This window comes from Equus asinus, chromosome 20 (assembly GCF_041296235.1).
Source record: "Equus asinus isolate D_3611 breed Donkey chromosome 20, EquAss-T2T_v2, whole genome shotgun sequence".
Classification (NCBI taxonomy): domain Eukaryota; kingdom Metazoa; phylum Chordata; class Mammalia; order Perissodactyla; family Equidae; genus Equus; species Equus asinus.
Genome location: NC_091809.1, coordinates 88,915,232 through 88,931,558, shown reverse-complemented (window position 1 = coordinate 88,931,558; position 16,327 = coordinate 88,915,232). Strand labels below are relative to the sequence as shown.

Genomic DNA, 16,327 nt, shown 5'->3' with positions numbered 1-16,327 from the left:
ACCATCCAGCTGTGATAAGATGATAACTTTGTTCCTTTGAGTTCCTTGGGAATGTGATGACCCCTGGGCAGAGAGTCTTTCTATTGTGGCCACTCCAAGTCTGCAACATCAGAGGGTGAACATTCCTAACACCCATCCCTGTAACCCACTGGCCTATATAACTTCTTCAAGATTCTGTGCCCCTCTTAGGATGGTTCTTTTAGACATTAGCTTGCCATCCTCCCTCTTGCTAGCAAACTGTAATAAAATGCCCTTTCTTTGCCACCATCTTGCCTCTTGATGATTAGCTTTTGTCTCTTGGTGAGCAGATTGTGCTCTTTGTCTGGTAACAGTGATAATACTTGTTATGTTTTAATAGTCAGCAAAGCACAAAGAAAAAACCTCAGTGAATGTTTACACATAGTGTAAGTATAGGCTTTAAATATGCAGTTGAGAAGAAGGGGACAACTCACAGCTAACCCATGAATTCCTTGTTATAAATTACACAAAAAAGTATTCTTATAAATTACATGAAGCATGTAAAAATATTTATCTGGATGCATAGATTGAGGCTTTCAACTCACATACCAGTAAATGTACAGTCTTCTCCTGCTGCCATAGTCAGGAGTCAGTTGACCACAGAGGGCTTCCTAAAGGAGAAGAGAGACCAGTGTTGGCCCATCTCTCATTGGGGATGTCAGACCCTCATTAGCCTGTTTCCAAGCCCAACAAATGCCCTGGAGCTACTCCTCTGCAGGTCATTACCTAGTCAAGGGCCTCCACTTCTTCTGAGAATCTCTAATTGATCAGGATTCCTGGAAGAGTTTTATCTCTAATAATTTAGACACAAATTAATACTGAATTTATTTATTCTAGGATAGAGCTAGCTTTAATCGTATCAATACATTGTAACTTCTTTTCAAAAGGAAGGGAAGAAAAGTGTAGTATGTCTACATAAACTAGCTTCTGATAGATTGAAACACAAGAGAGGTTTCATCTTTAAAGCACTCCAGAGAAAGGGGGTAATAAGTAACCTTTACTCTGCTGTGTAAACACTGTACAGTAACTCACTATCAGTCATTGGTGGAATACAATTAAGTCACTGAACAGAGTGACTCCATGAAATTGGCCTTGAAAACACCTCAACCTCAAGTTCAGAATTTAGGCAGCAGCAGGAAACCATTATCTTAGCACATCATTCTCTTCCGTTGACATCTTCTCTATGTTCTCTCTCAATTCTAGCATCTCAGTAATATTAACCCAGTTGGGAAGTTAAGTTTATTGGAATCCATAGGCACTATGGGGAAAAATCTAAAGACAGCAGGGATCCTCTTCAACAGTTGGCTTCAAACCCTGTTCTCCTGTTTATGGAAGTGTGCTCATTCTTATTTCTAAAGTTAAGCTGCTTGTTTGAACAAGAGAGTGGCTTTTCTTTTAACATTAATGACACTAAAGGAAAAAAGAATCTTTGAAGCATTTTGAAAAATTCTTATGCCATTTTCAAGAGTTTTTTGAGGTGTTTGATCTTTCCAGAACAAAGCCTAGTAGACTCACAATTGACTTTGTTAAGTGGACTGGTGGTGGCAGTGGGGAAATCCCTAAGATCAAACTATTTGTTTCCAAAAGCAACAAATTTCAGATTTGTGTAAAAAGCCTAATAATTTTAAAATATCCTCTATCTTTGATCTAAAAATAAAGATACTGCAATCACAGGGCCAGAAAGAGAATTTGCCATCCCAAAATATGTCTCTTTGTTATAAAAATTACTTTGGGCTGATTGCAGCCCAAAGAGCAGAAAAAGATGAAGCTCTGAAATCCTAGAAGTTACCCATCTGTAAGAGCAATTGACATTTATAAGAGAAATCTCCACTTGTAAGGGTGCATTTCTCTGAGCCAGGATGGAGAGGATGACTAAATATCCAAATTCTCATCAATAAAGAAGACAATCACTGAAATCTCATAACAACTTTATCCTTTTAACTGTGCTGACTTCTTCTTAACAACAGAATGTTAAGGCTAACTTTCAAGGGCAGGAAGCCAGACAGGAGTATGCACAGAAGAAAAAATTTTGATCTGCCAATCGAAACTCATCTTGCCAGTGGTTCCACATAGCAGCCTGACCTCCTTGATCCTTTAAACATTACCCTATACCCTGGATTGGGAACCAGAGTTGAGAGCCTTCCTTCTATCTCCTAACCAATCGATTGTGTAATAAACTTTCTTCCCACAAACACCAGTGTACCACAGTAGTTGCTTCTGTGGGCTTTGGGTGGAGAGAGCCCTTAGTCAGTAACAATGCTAACTTCTTTAGCTCAGTTTCTCACAATAAGCTTTAAAATGCCAGTAGATTCTGTCTTAAAAATTGCTCTTCATTTCCAGTGGAAAATGAAAGTGGACAACACAGACTGGCAATGTTTGTGGTGCAATTAAACACATAAATGACAGGAATCGCTTCAGAGTTAAAAAAAAAAAAGAGGTTGCTGTTTCAGAAAGCATCACAGTTCTGTAGTTATCACAAAGGGCACTTAATTCAAGATGATGTTCTAGAAATGGCCGACTAGAGACAGAAAAGCAGTCATGAGTGTTTAGAAGGTAAAGGTGGGGCAGAGGAAGCTCTTTTGATTTCCAGCATATTTACAACTAGGTAAATGTATTCTTAAATACTTAAATAACCCAAGTAGGTAGCAATTACAAATATGTTATGTGAAACCTAACAGCCATAAGCCACACTAAAATTTCCTTGTTTAGTACCGGTGATTTCCCCAGTTTTTTCTCTAGTCAGTTCACATCTCAGGAGAGTTGGGAGAATGCAACACAAAGAAAAGAGCATCCCAGTCCTTCAGTTGCACTGTCAATAAGAGTGGCTAGAAATAGGCTCTGCACTGTCTCAACTTCTGCATAGACATCTCTCTTACATTCTTCATGTAAAACACACTGGATACAGAACCACTGGCTTGTGTCTCTCCAGATCACTTCTCAGCTGTTCATAGCTTTAAGCAATAGGTTAAGTGTGCACCAAGAGGCTTGGAAGTGTGGTACCACTGCTTGGGGGTCAGGGACTTCCTACATTGGCAGAATGATGTTACTGTATTCTATGCAGTGGGACAAGGAGCCCTCCTGTACCTCTAAGGCATTTAGATCATTGGCTTTTCCTGGGCTCAGAGGTGACACACACTGTCACAATAACCAGTGATAAAAGTCCCTGGTATATTACCAAGTCAGTTTTGAAACTGTCTTGTTTTACCAAGATCTTTCAGTCAGTGTGAATGCAGCATTTCTGAACAGAAAATTATTTTCACTTACCATTAGGACCAGTTCCAACAGTTGGAAATCTTAGAGCTAAGCAACATCTTTGTCCTTTCTTACCAGAGCCCTGGATAACTTTCTGATCTTATCCACTTGATCTGGATTAACACTCAGCTCACAGTAACTCACTCTGAGCAATTCTTGGTAGGTGAGCTCTTCTTGGTCCAGTTCAATGTCAATGAAATCATTTTATCAAAAAGATGGGTCCTGAATCCTCACCTTGAGTCTAGCTCTTGCTTATTAAATGGAAATGCTCCAGTGAAGAAAAATCAATGGAATGCTGGCACCAGTCTCGTACACATGCATTTTGAGGCTCGAGAGACACTATTGGCTTGGACTGGGCAGAAGAGAACAGTGAGCAACTCTGACTCACTGGTGGCTGACAAACAGGAAGTGCTTTCTGGTGTGCTGAGTCTGGCAGAAAGGGCAGACACATCAAAGTTCTGAGAAAGTGCCAAAGAGCTGTGGTCCCATGGAAAGGCTACTAGCAGGGGAGCTTCCCCAGGGGTGAGCAACGGAGGTGAGCCATCCACAGGAGGTGATGCAGGTGGTGTGGTGAGGCCCTCATTCTGTAGCTAGGCTGAATCCACTGCTTTGAAGGTATAGGGAAAGGGAAAGCTTGTTTGGCCAAATAGTTTGAAACAAAGAGGGCTGTTCTGACTCATTCAGCTGGCGGAGGTTTTTGTCATCATCATATTTCAATCCCATAATCTTCCTGATTTCTCTCCTTGATGCTAATTGGACTAGTATTTCTGCTTTTGCAGTAAGAATCTCTTCAACACCTCCTGATTTTAACAAATAAGAGATGATCTGGCCATGATTAAGTTACATACTCTATGTAAACAGGCCCAGATGTTGACCACATTTTGGGAATTCACATTCACTTGCTCTCCACTAGTGTCTGCACTTCTTGAATGTCTCCCAAGGTAGAGGCTGCCCACCACTTCCCTGCTACTCATGGCCAGCAGGCTCAAATCCCCTCAGCACTGCAAATCTTGGTTCAAATTTTGTACAGTGGCATAGCCTGCCCTAAGTTATAATGTGTACTTCTCTAAGAACAGTTTGTGTCTTTGCTATCCTAGGTAATTCTACTCTTCATTCTTAGTTTGAAAATAACTTCTTTTTTAAGAGAAGAAAAGTTTATAAGGTAATAAATATAGTGCTATACTCAAGTGTTTCATCACACTGAAAAGGATTGAACATCAAAAACCTGTGTCTCATAAGCACAACTGAGCCCAGACATGACCCTCTCCACAGGACACATCATGAAACCTCAGTACTGTCCACAGTGGGGTTTTGGGATCCAAAAACTGAGACTTCAGTGGAGCCAATTATCATTTTATTGAAAAAAATCACCAAAACAAAACAAAACTGTACATTAGGTCATTGAAATAGCTTACATTTTTTTCAGTAATAATAACAAATATTTATTCTTGCATCTAAGACTCATAAAAAAGTGTATTAGTTAATAAACTTTATTTTCTCAAAATGATCCTAGGAATTAGTTCCAATCTATATCATTAATATGTATTTAAAGAAATGAGACCAAGAGATGATAAGTAACATTCAAGGTTAAACAGCTTGTAAATGAAAAGACTACATCTGACTTCAGAAACTCTGAGCACCAAATATATACTCTTGGTAAGATTTTATTTATGCACCTCCTGCTTTAACTCTGTGATAATATGGGGTGCCACTGGTAAAGCTATGCACTCTAAAGTATTCACTACTTAGGCACGGCTTCCTATGCCCTGCTCTAGATAACATGGATACGGCTGACAAGTTTTCCTTGCTAATTCTGTTCAGCAGCAGAGGGCAACAGGAAGAAAAGAGACGTCAGAGGATTTACAGAAATACTGTTCTTTCTATAGGGGGGATTGGATGTGTTTGCCTTTCAGATAGAAAAAAAAAGTAAGCATTCTTTCCTAATGAAAACAAGGTATAAGGAAGAAAAGTTTCAAGCTTTCACTGTATGGGTAGGGAAGTGTAAAAAATTATTATGGATTGAATGATGTTCCCTCCAAATTCATACGTTGCAATCCTAACTCCTAATATTTCAGAATGTGATCTTATTTAGAAATAGGGTCTTTCAAGAGGAAATTAAGTTAAAATGATGATTTTAGGGTTGGCCCCACTCCTATAGGACTGGCGTCCGTATAAAAACAGGAAATTTAGGCATAGAGACATGCATAGTGACAAGATGATGTGAAGAGACATAGGGCAAAGACAGCCATCTACAAGTCAAAGAGAGAATCAGGGAACGGATCCTGTCTGCACAACTCTCAGAAAGAACCAACTCTGCTGACACCTTGATTTTGGACTTTTAGCCTCCAGAGCTGTGAGACAATAAATTTTTGTTATTTAAGTCACCCAGTCTGTGGTATTTTGTCATGGCAATCCTAGTGGACCAAAACGAAGACATGCTAAATAAAAGAATGGGAAAAAAGGAAGAGGCAGGCAGAATGGTGCAAATAAACTCAGGTGCAGGAGACAAACCACAGGACCAGGGCACTAAGCAGAGGTAGGTTATGTATTAAGAATGTTCAGGAGCTTGGTGGGCACAGGGAAATGGGGCCTGGACAGTTCCAAGGATTAAAATAAGGATCAAAAGTCTGAGAAAAGTGACACTAGAGAACTGTAGATGAGTGAACCATGGTTTGTGACATCAAAAAATGAGACAGTACTTGCTTCATAGTCTAGGAAAAAAACAATGAGCCCGGGAGGAACAGCCATGGAGAGTCAAAACCTGGGGATAGGAGCTGGAAGAGTCCTCAAAGGCATTGTACTCAAATTCATTCTGTAACCCTATAACCCAGTAGCCATATTGAGGTCTGTATCTGGAATAAAAATTTGGATGATTAACTTTTTGGCCAAAAATAAACCCAGAGATCTCATTTCTATTGGTTACTTGTTTTACTTCATACCCCGAGGATCCAGGCAATCTTCCTAGACATTTCTACCTCCCAGTAATATTTCCCTGAGAGGAAACTTTGGTGGCCTAAGACGTCAAAAGCAGAGAAATCATGTGGATGTACATTTTAAAAAATCTTAAAATGTGTCACTTGTATCTGATCTTCAAACATGATAACAACAGAAATAACATTGGCTGGATTCAGCATGACATCCACTGTAGGAAAATAGGAAAATTACAGGGTCATGTGAGGGATACAGAATGGGTGTGTCTTGCGACATTGTGAGGAGAAATATTGGGAGATGACTGGGAAGAACTTGTGTTGATGGGTAGGAGATGAGCAGGACACTTAAGAACTCTTGCATGTAGCTACATTTGGAAAAGAACACATGAAGCTAGGATCATGGGACCTAGTAGTAACCAAAACTTCTAAAAAGGGATCAGGACATGGAGATTTGACGATCCTGTAACTTCTTACCCCAGTTGCACAGACCTCTGTCAGCTCTGAAACGACAAAGTTTGCAATGATGTTGTTAGAATCAAAGGAGTAAACACTCATATCTGTCTTCTCTCTAGAAACAAGACTGTGGAGGAGTGCCTTGTGAGGCTAGGAACTGGTGAATTAGATGATAAAGTAGGCACCCTACCATTCACCCTTAATTCTGATCATCTTTAGCACAGGATCACTCTCTCTTTGTCAGGCCTACCTCTTTTCATTTACCCTCATCTGAAAACAATATCTGCTCCTCCATTTGTCCCTGATCCTACAAGAATCCCACACCTACACCTTTCCCCTGACTCTCCTCACCTTTAACCACATGCAGTTTCCCTACTAGACCAGAACCTGGATACTTTCCTTTGTTGCTCATGAAAAGTTTTTCACTTCTTCAGCATCAAGATTTCACTACTAGGATGAAAAAAATTGACCTACACACTTCTGACAGTTTGTTCCTCAAAAACCACTGACTTTCTATCTTTTCACCACATGGATGCACTTGAACCTTCTTCCCTGGAGGCTCTGAGAAAGGAGATAGTAGACTGTTCCACTTCAAGTCAGAAATGTGCCCACTCCACGTTCCCAGTTACACTCTGTGTGACCTTGGAATGATCAAGACCCATCAAGGGCACAGTTTCTTCCTTCCAAAATGAAATCATTATCCTCTCCCTCTCTTCTTCCTAGAAAACATATGAAATTATATGAAATAACAGACTTAACAAACAAAATAAAATACTTTTACCTTGAAAAAATAAACTGTGGAAAAATCACTGCATGGATGTGGGTCCCCATGGGGATGATCAGAAAGTGAGGTTGCAGAACTTGTTTCCTGAGAAGTTGAGACATATCAAGTGTGGGAATACGTTCTGGAGAGGAACAAGATCTTTAAAAACTGCTCCCCAGTAGGGATGCCCTCATTATAACACCTGAGATTTTAGGTTCTTGGGGAACAATAATAAACACTTGGAAAAAAGACATTATGAACTCCAAACTAGGAACAAAAAGACATTATGAACAGCAAACTAATAGTGGTCTGAATTTCATATGTTCAGATAGAGCTTGATGCTTCAAGGTAAGTGTGCAAATTTAGACATAAGGATGCCGCCTTTCCATTCTGGCTTCTAAGGTACATGACTAAGATGTATCAGCTGTTTGCCCCAGGTCCAAAATATTTCCTGGGATTCAAGTCTATTTTTGGAAATCTATACAGAACCCTGTAGAATTCTCAGCGCAGGAATTTAAATATGAAGGAGTTGTCTCTAATTCTGGGTGGTTGGCAGGTAAAGAAGACAGGAACTTCTCATGATATGTCAGCAAAGAATGAAATACAGAAACCTGAGTTAGATACAGGCACGCAGGGTAAATAAAATTTATAAAGTCACAGAGGTCTGATGCCGCAATGCCTTATTGTTAATACTGCTACTGATCCAAACCCTGCAATTTCCCACCACCTAAATTGCCAACCACAGAATCTTGTCCGTTCTCAATAGTTAGAGAATACTCAACCCATGATTTATGAACAGAAATTTAAGATAAAACTACACCAAAGCTGTCTTGCCCTGAGTGATGTTTTATTATAATTGACCACTAAATAACTCTAATGGATTTAAAACTCTTCACAGCACAGAAGGGCCATCTCTGGTCTCCCTCATATATTTTTCCATGAAGCCATTCATATCCTAAGGAGAAAAGAGAAACACAAGTCAAGAAGTGATGCACCCTCTCCACTTGCAAAGCGTCATCACATCCCCACAACTCCCATTGGGAAGAGATGATCACAACGTGAGAACCAAAACATAAAGAAAAGACCTAGGCCAATCATTCCAGAAGCCTCATTAGATGTTGTTATGTTTCCTAAAAGGTAGAAACAGCTTTGGCCCTAGTGGAAGTACAGCACAAGGCTTCCAATATCTGGAGATTAGACATATTTATGAAGAAAACAAGAAGTCCATAATTTTTTCCCCAAAAGCATAAGGTGCCCCATGAGACAAATTGAATAATTCATAGTTCTTTCATTTATTCAATGGAAATATAGAATCATATACAGGTATTTGCCAAGTATTATGCCAGGCTCTGAAGAAGCAAAGATGACTAATAATCATAATCTTCCTCAAGAAGTTTACATGGCTTTTGCTGAGGGTACAAGCAAACACATGTATTAATGTAGGCATTTTCAAGCCTCTCTCATCTCATTTTATACACCATCTATAAGTAACCTCATCTAGTCCTAATTCACCACACACATATGTGCTATTGATTCTCAAATCTTTCTTTTACTTAATTTTGCTTCTTAAATGCAAGTTAATATATTCAGTACTAAAGAAGCCACAGGAATCAGTAACTTAGAATGTCTAATAGGTAACTTACTATTCACAAACTAAATTGTTTCCTCTTTTATACTCCATTGTCAACACTGTTACCAATATCCCCTTTGTCACTGTCCTAAAAACTACAATATTTATCCTCTTCTTCATTCTCTACCAAGTCACTTTAGTCCATATCCTTGGCAGTTTTTAGCCATCTGATCTTCTTCTTCATCATCACAGATATTGTTTTCTTTGCTTGAACGATATGCATAAATATATTTGGTCTCTTTTACCTCAGACTTACTTCCTCCATGTCACTAAAAATTAGGCCAATGACTATGTCTACAAATGCAAAAATAAATAAATAAATTTTCTCTCTGAATTAGAGCTTTTTTGTTGTAATATGGTAAAAGCAAAATTAAACTAGATTAAGTAGAGAAAAGTATTTTCGAGGTCAGTTGTAATTTTAGTCAAAGCTTCATTTTGAAGCTCAATCCTTGTCATCAGGATTTGGTCTATGTCTTTCTCCAAATTCTATTTACACCCTCTAGGTTGACTCCATTCTCAGTTTATGAAGGAGACATGAATCTCCTGACAGAAGAAAAGAGACCTTCTCTTCTTCATTATCACAAAAAATTCTGAAGCCCACATGGCCTGCATTGGATCAGGTGCTCACATTAAGAGCCTTGCTATGCTGTTGTTGGAAAGAAATGAAACAATGGGTTGGAGGCAAGTTTTTTTGCTTTACTGGAACTGTTAGTTTTAATCTGAAGTAGATTGTGATGGGATAGGATGCATATTCTAAGGCTTAGAGAAAACACTAGGGAAAAAAAACTAAAACAAAATACAGTTAGAAAATAGGAAAACTTACAATTTTATATCAGAAATATTTGTTTAACACAGAAGAAGCTTCTTAAGGCAAAAGAGGAGAATGAGAACTACAGGTGATATATAGAAAGCAAATGGTAAAATGGCATATTTAAATACAGCCATATCAAGAATTGCATTAAATCTCATTGTCTTATTTCCCTAATTAAAAGGCAGAAATTGTTGGACTGGATAAAACGTAAGATTAAAGTATTACTATCTATCAGGGGCATATTTTGGATTTAAAGACACAAAGAGGGTAAAAGTAAAAAGATAGAAAAATACATACCATAAAAGAAGTAATCATAAGATTGTTCAAATGTCTAGATTAATATTAGACAAAATAGACTTTAAGACAATAAGTATTATGAAAGAATGAGAGGAAAAGTTCATAGTGATAAAAGGTCCAGTACATCAAGAAGGTGTAACAATTATAAATCTATATACACTTAATAATAGAGCCTCAAAATACACAAATGAAGGCTAAAAGAAAATATAAACAATTCAATAATAATAGTCTGATATTTCAATAACTCACTCAGTAAATGAATGAACAGCTTGTATGAAAACTATCAAGGATATAGCAGACCTGGACAATACTATCAACCAACTTAACTTAACTGACACCTATAGACAATTTCAACCAATGAGTGCAGAATATACAGTCTTTTCTAACACATACAGACAAATTTTCTGGACATACAATACTTTAAAGTATAAAACAAATGTCAATACATTTAAAATATTGAAAAAATAAAATGTATGTTCTCTGATCACAGAGGAACTAAATTTGAAATCCACAGCAGAAGAAAAAGTAAGAAATCGCGGAGTATTTTTAATTAAACAACACACTTTCAAACATCTCAAGGTTTACCAAAAACATCACAAAAGTAACTTGAAAATAAGTTGAACTGAGTGAAAATAAAAACTCAACAATAAAAATGTATTCAATAGAGCTAAAGCAATGGATTTTATCATTAAGCACTGTATCAGAAGAGATGGTCTCAAATCAGTGATCTAAGATTCTACTTCAAGAAAACTAGAAAAGGAACAACAAAGTAAACCCAAAACACACACACATGTACACCTGCATATGCACACACACACACAAAGAAAACTTTAAGGGTGAGAAAAGAAAAAAGTGATATAGTAGGGTACAAAAATAGACAAAATCAATGAAATAATAAGGTTTCTTCTTAGAAAAATCAACAAAATTGACCAAAGATAACTAAACTGATCAAACAAGAGAAAAAGAAATCACTAAAATCAGGAATAAAAGAGGGGGCATTACTGTGAGTGATGTAGAAATTAAAGTGTTCATAAGGGATTATTATGATTAACTTTATGTCTACAAATCATAGAACTTGGAGAGAATGGACAAATTCCTACAAAGACATACACTATTGAAAACTGACTAAAGAATTGTAAAAATCTAAATACCTAATACAAGTCAAAAAGTATTGTTTTAAAACTTTCCACAAAGAAAAGCCCAGAGTGAGATGGCTTCCCTGGTGAATACTATTGAACATTTAAAGATTAACCAATATCAGTACTTCAGAAATTCTTTTCAAAATGTAGAGAAAGATTGGGGAAATCTCAACTTATTCTGTGAGGGAAAAAAATAGCAAAAACTCTTGGAATCCGAAGAGCAGCTGTTTGTCTGTGACTAAACTGGATCATGAAGAGTTACCTGATAAAGGCTTAACATTGACCACAGATATCAGGGACCTATAGAATATCACTGGACACAATGGATCTTTTCTCCAAGATCAAATCTTTGCACTGCACTTGATAATAAATAATAAAACAAGAATTTCCCTGTTATTCTTGCATTTGATTATTCCTATAACCTCTGAAACAGATGCAGGAAGGGGTGCTGCAGGGCTAAAGGAATTTTAGTGTCACCACCGGAAAGAATACAGTAATACAGAGGAGAAGGAAACTAGTCTTTATTTTCCTCAAATCTCAGAGGCTGGGACTTCCACCTAAGTTTTACCTGCAGCATCTCCGTTATTGACCCCGGCAACCAATGCTCCACATCTGAGATGAGAGCTCTTACCAACAGGCTCTGCTGGATGGGCTCATTCTCAGATGAAGCCAGGTTATGTAGAATATCTCCCTCCTCATTCTTCAGCTTTAGCAACTCCTTCTGCTCCTCACAGTCCAAGATACCTCTCATTTGATTAGACTGTGTATGGACACTTTTTTCTTATTTTGTATTTGATTCTTCAGGAATGAGAAAGAGAGAGAGATATGCAGGCTCTCAGGTAGACCCTGGGAGACAGATGAAGAACTGTTCTATTAGGGAAATTCTCACAAGGAAGTAAGATAGAAGCAAGGGAACAATTTTTACAGAATCTAATTTTCCTAATATTTTCTCTACATCACATTTGAAAATAAAGGCCTCAAATCTGCATTATTGATATGAACTCTGAGCTACATTGGATACCTGAGTGTGGTTCAGCTTTCGCACAGCTGTGCAGGACACTCAAGCCTTCCTGCATTATGCCTGACCCTCACCCATTGCCAAAAGTTGAGCACTGAGGACAGAACCATGAGTCATTGACAAATGTCTTCCCTTAGAAGAGTCAAAGGCTCAAAAACATGACAAGAAAGGAACACAGAAATCACTAGCCATCCTCAGGAAAGAGCATATCTATGTGAATACTTCCCTCCAAATATCTGCATTCACTTGGACATGTTCACTTTTGAACCTCCAACCATATCAGGGAAAGGATAAAGATGAGGACTAATCAAATGACTACTGGACATATCAACTCTCAGGGAAAAAGAGGAAAGAAGTTTCTTGTGGCTAACATCCAAGGTCTGGCCCAGATTTCAGTCTAAATCCTTCAGGAAGTGTCTTCTCCTACCTTCCAGGAAGTTCTCTTTTCTCTGACATCAGCTTCCAACTCTTCAACTTCCCACTGATCCTCCCTCAGCTTCACCAGAACTGCCAGGAGTTTCTCTAGTGAAAAAGGAATCAAACCAGAATCAAGCACTGGGCCTTCTCAGCATCGGAATAAAGCATAAATGGGAAAGAAATCAGGATGATCGCCAGAGACTACAGTTTACAGAAACTGTGAGAAAAGCTATTAGAATCTATGACTTAGAAGAAAACCTGAGGTGGTGAATGTGTTCTTCATGGTTCAAGCAATAGAAGTCAGCATCCCATCACCAAAAGAAGACTGATTCTCTTTATTCTCGAAGAAGAAAACAGATACGGTGACAAGGAAAGATCTTACATCTCAATCCACCCAACTCTCCAGTTAACTCTCTTGTTCAGAGGTAATTAGAGGTTTTCAAGGGCACCAAATCTCCACCTACTAGCACAAGGTACAAAAATGTCTACTTCTGGCTAAGAGTCTGTATTGTAGGCTAAAATTTCTGTAATTGAATGGAATGCACAGAAGTGGCCTTCAGGCCTCTCTACTATGTTGCCGCATGCTGATTAAGCTGCAGGTTTCCAGGCTCATATGGAATTCAGCACACAGGGCCGCTGCTCTCTCCTTCTTGGCTGATCCTGGACTCTTTGTTATTTGTGGTGATGCAGGCTGGGCAGAAGCTGTAGCCACAGTGTAGGTATCAGGGGTTCTGTCAGGAGCTCCAGGCAATTGGAACAGATCACCTTCTCCTTTACGTTCACCAGGATTCCTAAAGCTTTCGTGGCTGCTCCCATGTACTACCTCTCCTGATTTCTGAGGCTCCTCGTCTTCACAGATCCCTGCATGATTGCTAGAGACTTTCTGTATTTTGTTGCTTATTGCTCCAGACCTATTAGAATTGTTGCATATAAGGAATGATAAGGTGATAGACTTGTAGCTGTAAGTATGATTTTAATTGAATTGAACATCTGGATGATAAATCATGCTTCTATTTTATTGTTCTTGCTGTGAACACAATTGCTCTGCTACATAATGAAATCCAGCTATTCTTATGGTATTATTAACATATATATGATTCCCCTTTGACAAAATTTAACTAAAAATTTTTCATATCTCTGTTGTCTTCCTGACACTCAGATTGGTGTTTAATTCATCTCCACTACCACATTTTAACCACATTAACTCTTACTTAGTTTTAAGGTTTTCCCAAACGGGAAAATGTTAAAGGTCCATGGGCCAAAGAGGGAGATATCTCATTAGCTTCCTCTCCAATCAGGAGAAGTAATAATTGTAGCAAAACACAGAGCTCTAGTGAGAAATTTCTTACCCTGTAACTCAGAACACAAAAGCGAGAATATGGAGAACACCAAGATGCTCAGCTCTGGTGAAAAATTTTGATAAGAGGAGCATGCTGAATTTAGGTTTCCTACTGGCTCAATTTTTCAAGTATCTTGATGGGACCCGATTTCACACAGCCACAAACCTAATGTTTCTTACCAAAGTCCTAAGATGTCAACAAAAGATGTGGGGTCAGTTCAGAGATTCACATGGAGAGAATTAAAATCACGGATATTGACCTGTGAAAGGATTGAGAAGAGAATAAGAATTGGACAGAGTAGAGGACTTTGAAGAATGGAGCTCATTTCTTTTGAAGTTTACCATCAATACTGCTAATACTGTGATTGTCACAAAACACACCTACCTCTGAGATCTCCAATCCCCTCCAGGTTCAATCATGTCATATACCTAAAAAGACATCTATTCTTAGTATCCCTGTATTAACCACCACATGACATAACATCATTGCTAAATATGCATAGCTAGTAAACCTGAGGTTCCCTTTCCACTAATGGAGGTATTCATTCTAAAAAGATAGCACCCTTAACTTGTAGATCAGAATTACAAACCTGGGAAAAATGTGGGAAAAAAAAAAAGGAAACTAAACATGAAGTCACTAGAGAGTGACAAAAGCAGTTAAAGTCTACAGTGTAGTATATAGTTGGAAGAAAGGGACAGTATTGGGGGAGTTTTCTGTTTTTTTGACTTTTGATTTGAAGGCAGACCTCTATTGGTAGTGGGTGAAACAGTTAAAACTCAGTTAGCAACATACAGACTTATTGGTTTGAAAAAAGAATGATTTGTGGCTACCACAGCAGCTGGAAAGTGGTCGAGCAGATCTGTAAAAGAGAGATCCAGAGGAAGAGATCCCAAATTGGACATATGAACTCTTACCAAATCTCTAACTACACGTGTGTGAGAGAGATGCCAAGCAGCCGAAGTAGGGATAATGGAACTCAGCAGAGATTTCAGTTGCTGTAATATTCAGGGAAGATTAAGAATTTGAATTCAACCAACTTAACTGCCTAAAAACATAATAATAGTATTCTTCAGAGAAGTAAATATAATCCACAGTCTCTACATCTCATTCACAATTCCATTGGGTGAATTTTAGATACAATCTAAAATCATTCAACACACAACGAAACTAGAAAACATGGCTCATACTCAAGAGAAAAGGCAATAAATGGAGACAAACTCCAAAATAATCCAGATGCAAGGACTTCTCAGCAGCTATTATACCTAGGGTTAAGAATGCAAAAGAAAATATGCTTACAATAATGAGTAAATAAGAAATATCAAAAGACAGAAATAGTTTTTTTAAAAAATTATTTTAGTCTTATTGTTTTATGACATTGTGTAAATTTTAGATGTACATTATTATATTTCAGTTTCTGAATAGACTGACTCATGTTCACCACCAATAGTCTAGTTTTAATCTATCGTCATACATAAGCGCCCCTTTTGCTCTCCCCCCACCCACTTTCCCTCTGGTAACCACCAATATATTCTCCTTATCCATGTGTTTGTTTATCTTCCACATATGAGTGAAACCACACAGTATTTGTCTTTCTCTGTCTGACTTATTTCACTTAGCATAATGCCCTTAAGGTCCATCCAGGTTGTCGAAAATGGCACAATTTTTCTTTCTTTATGGCTGAGTAGTATTACATATATCACATTTTTTTATCCATTCATCCATTGATAGGCATTTGGGTTGCTTCCACATCTTGGCTATTGTGAATAATGCTTCAATGAAGATAAGGGTGCAGATATCTTTTGGAATTATTGATTTCATGTTCTTTGGTTAAATACCCAGTAGAGGAATAGCTGGATCATATGGTATGTCTATTTTTAGTTTTTCAAGAAGTCTCCATACCATTTTCCATAGCGGCTGCAACAGTCTACACTCCCACCAGCAGTGTATGAGTGTTCTCTTTTTTATACATCCTCTGTGATACTTGTCATCTTTTGTGTTGTTCATTACAGTCATTCTCAAGAGAGTGAGGCGATATCCCACTGTAGTTTCAATTTGGATTTCCCTAATAATTAGTAATGCTGAACATCTTTTCATGTGCCTGTTGGCCATCCGTATATCTTATTTGGAAAAATGTTCATATCCTCTGCCCATTTTTTGATTGGATTGTTTGTTTTTTAGTTGTTGAGTTCTATGAGTACTTTATATACTTTGGAAATTAACTCCAGTAAGACATATGATTTGCAAATATTTTATCCCCTT

At 37.9% G+C, this 16,327-nt stretch overlaps 2 pseudogenes; both read right to left on the bottom strand.

Annotated features, from left to right (window-relative positions):
- Positions 1-3,189: 3,189 nt before the first annotated feature.
- LOC106830233 (ankyrin repeat domain-containing protein 40-like) lies at positions 3,190-14,636 on the bottom strand (annotated as a pseudogene).
- Positions 4,618-6,296, bottom strand: LOC139041172 (E3 ubiquitin-protein ligase TRIM22-like; annotated as a pseudogene).
- Positions 14,637-16,327: the final 1,691 nt, after the last annotated feature.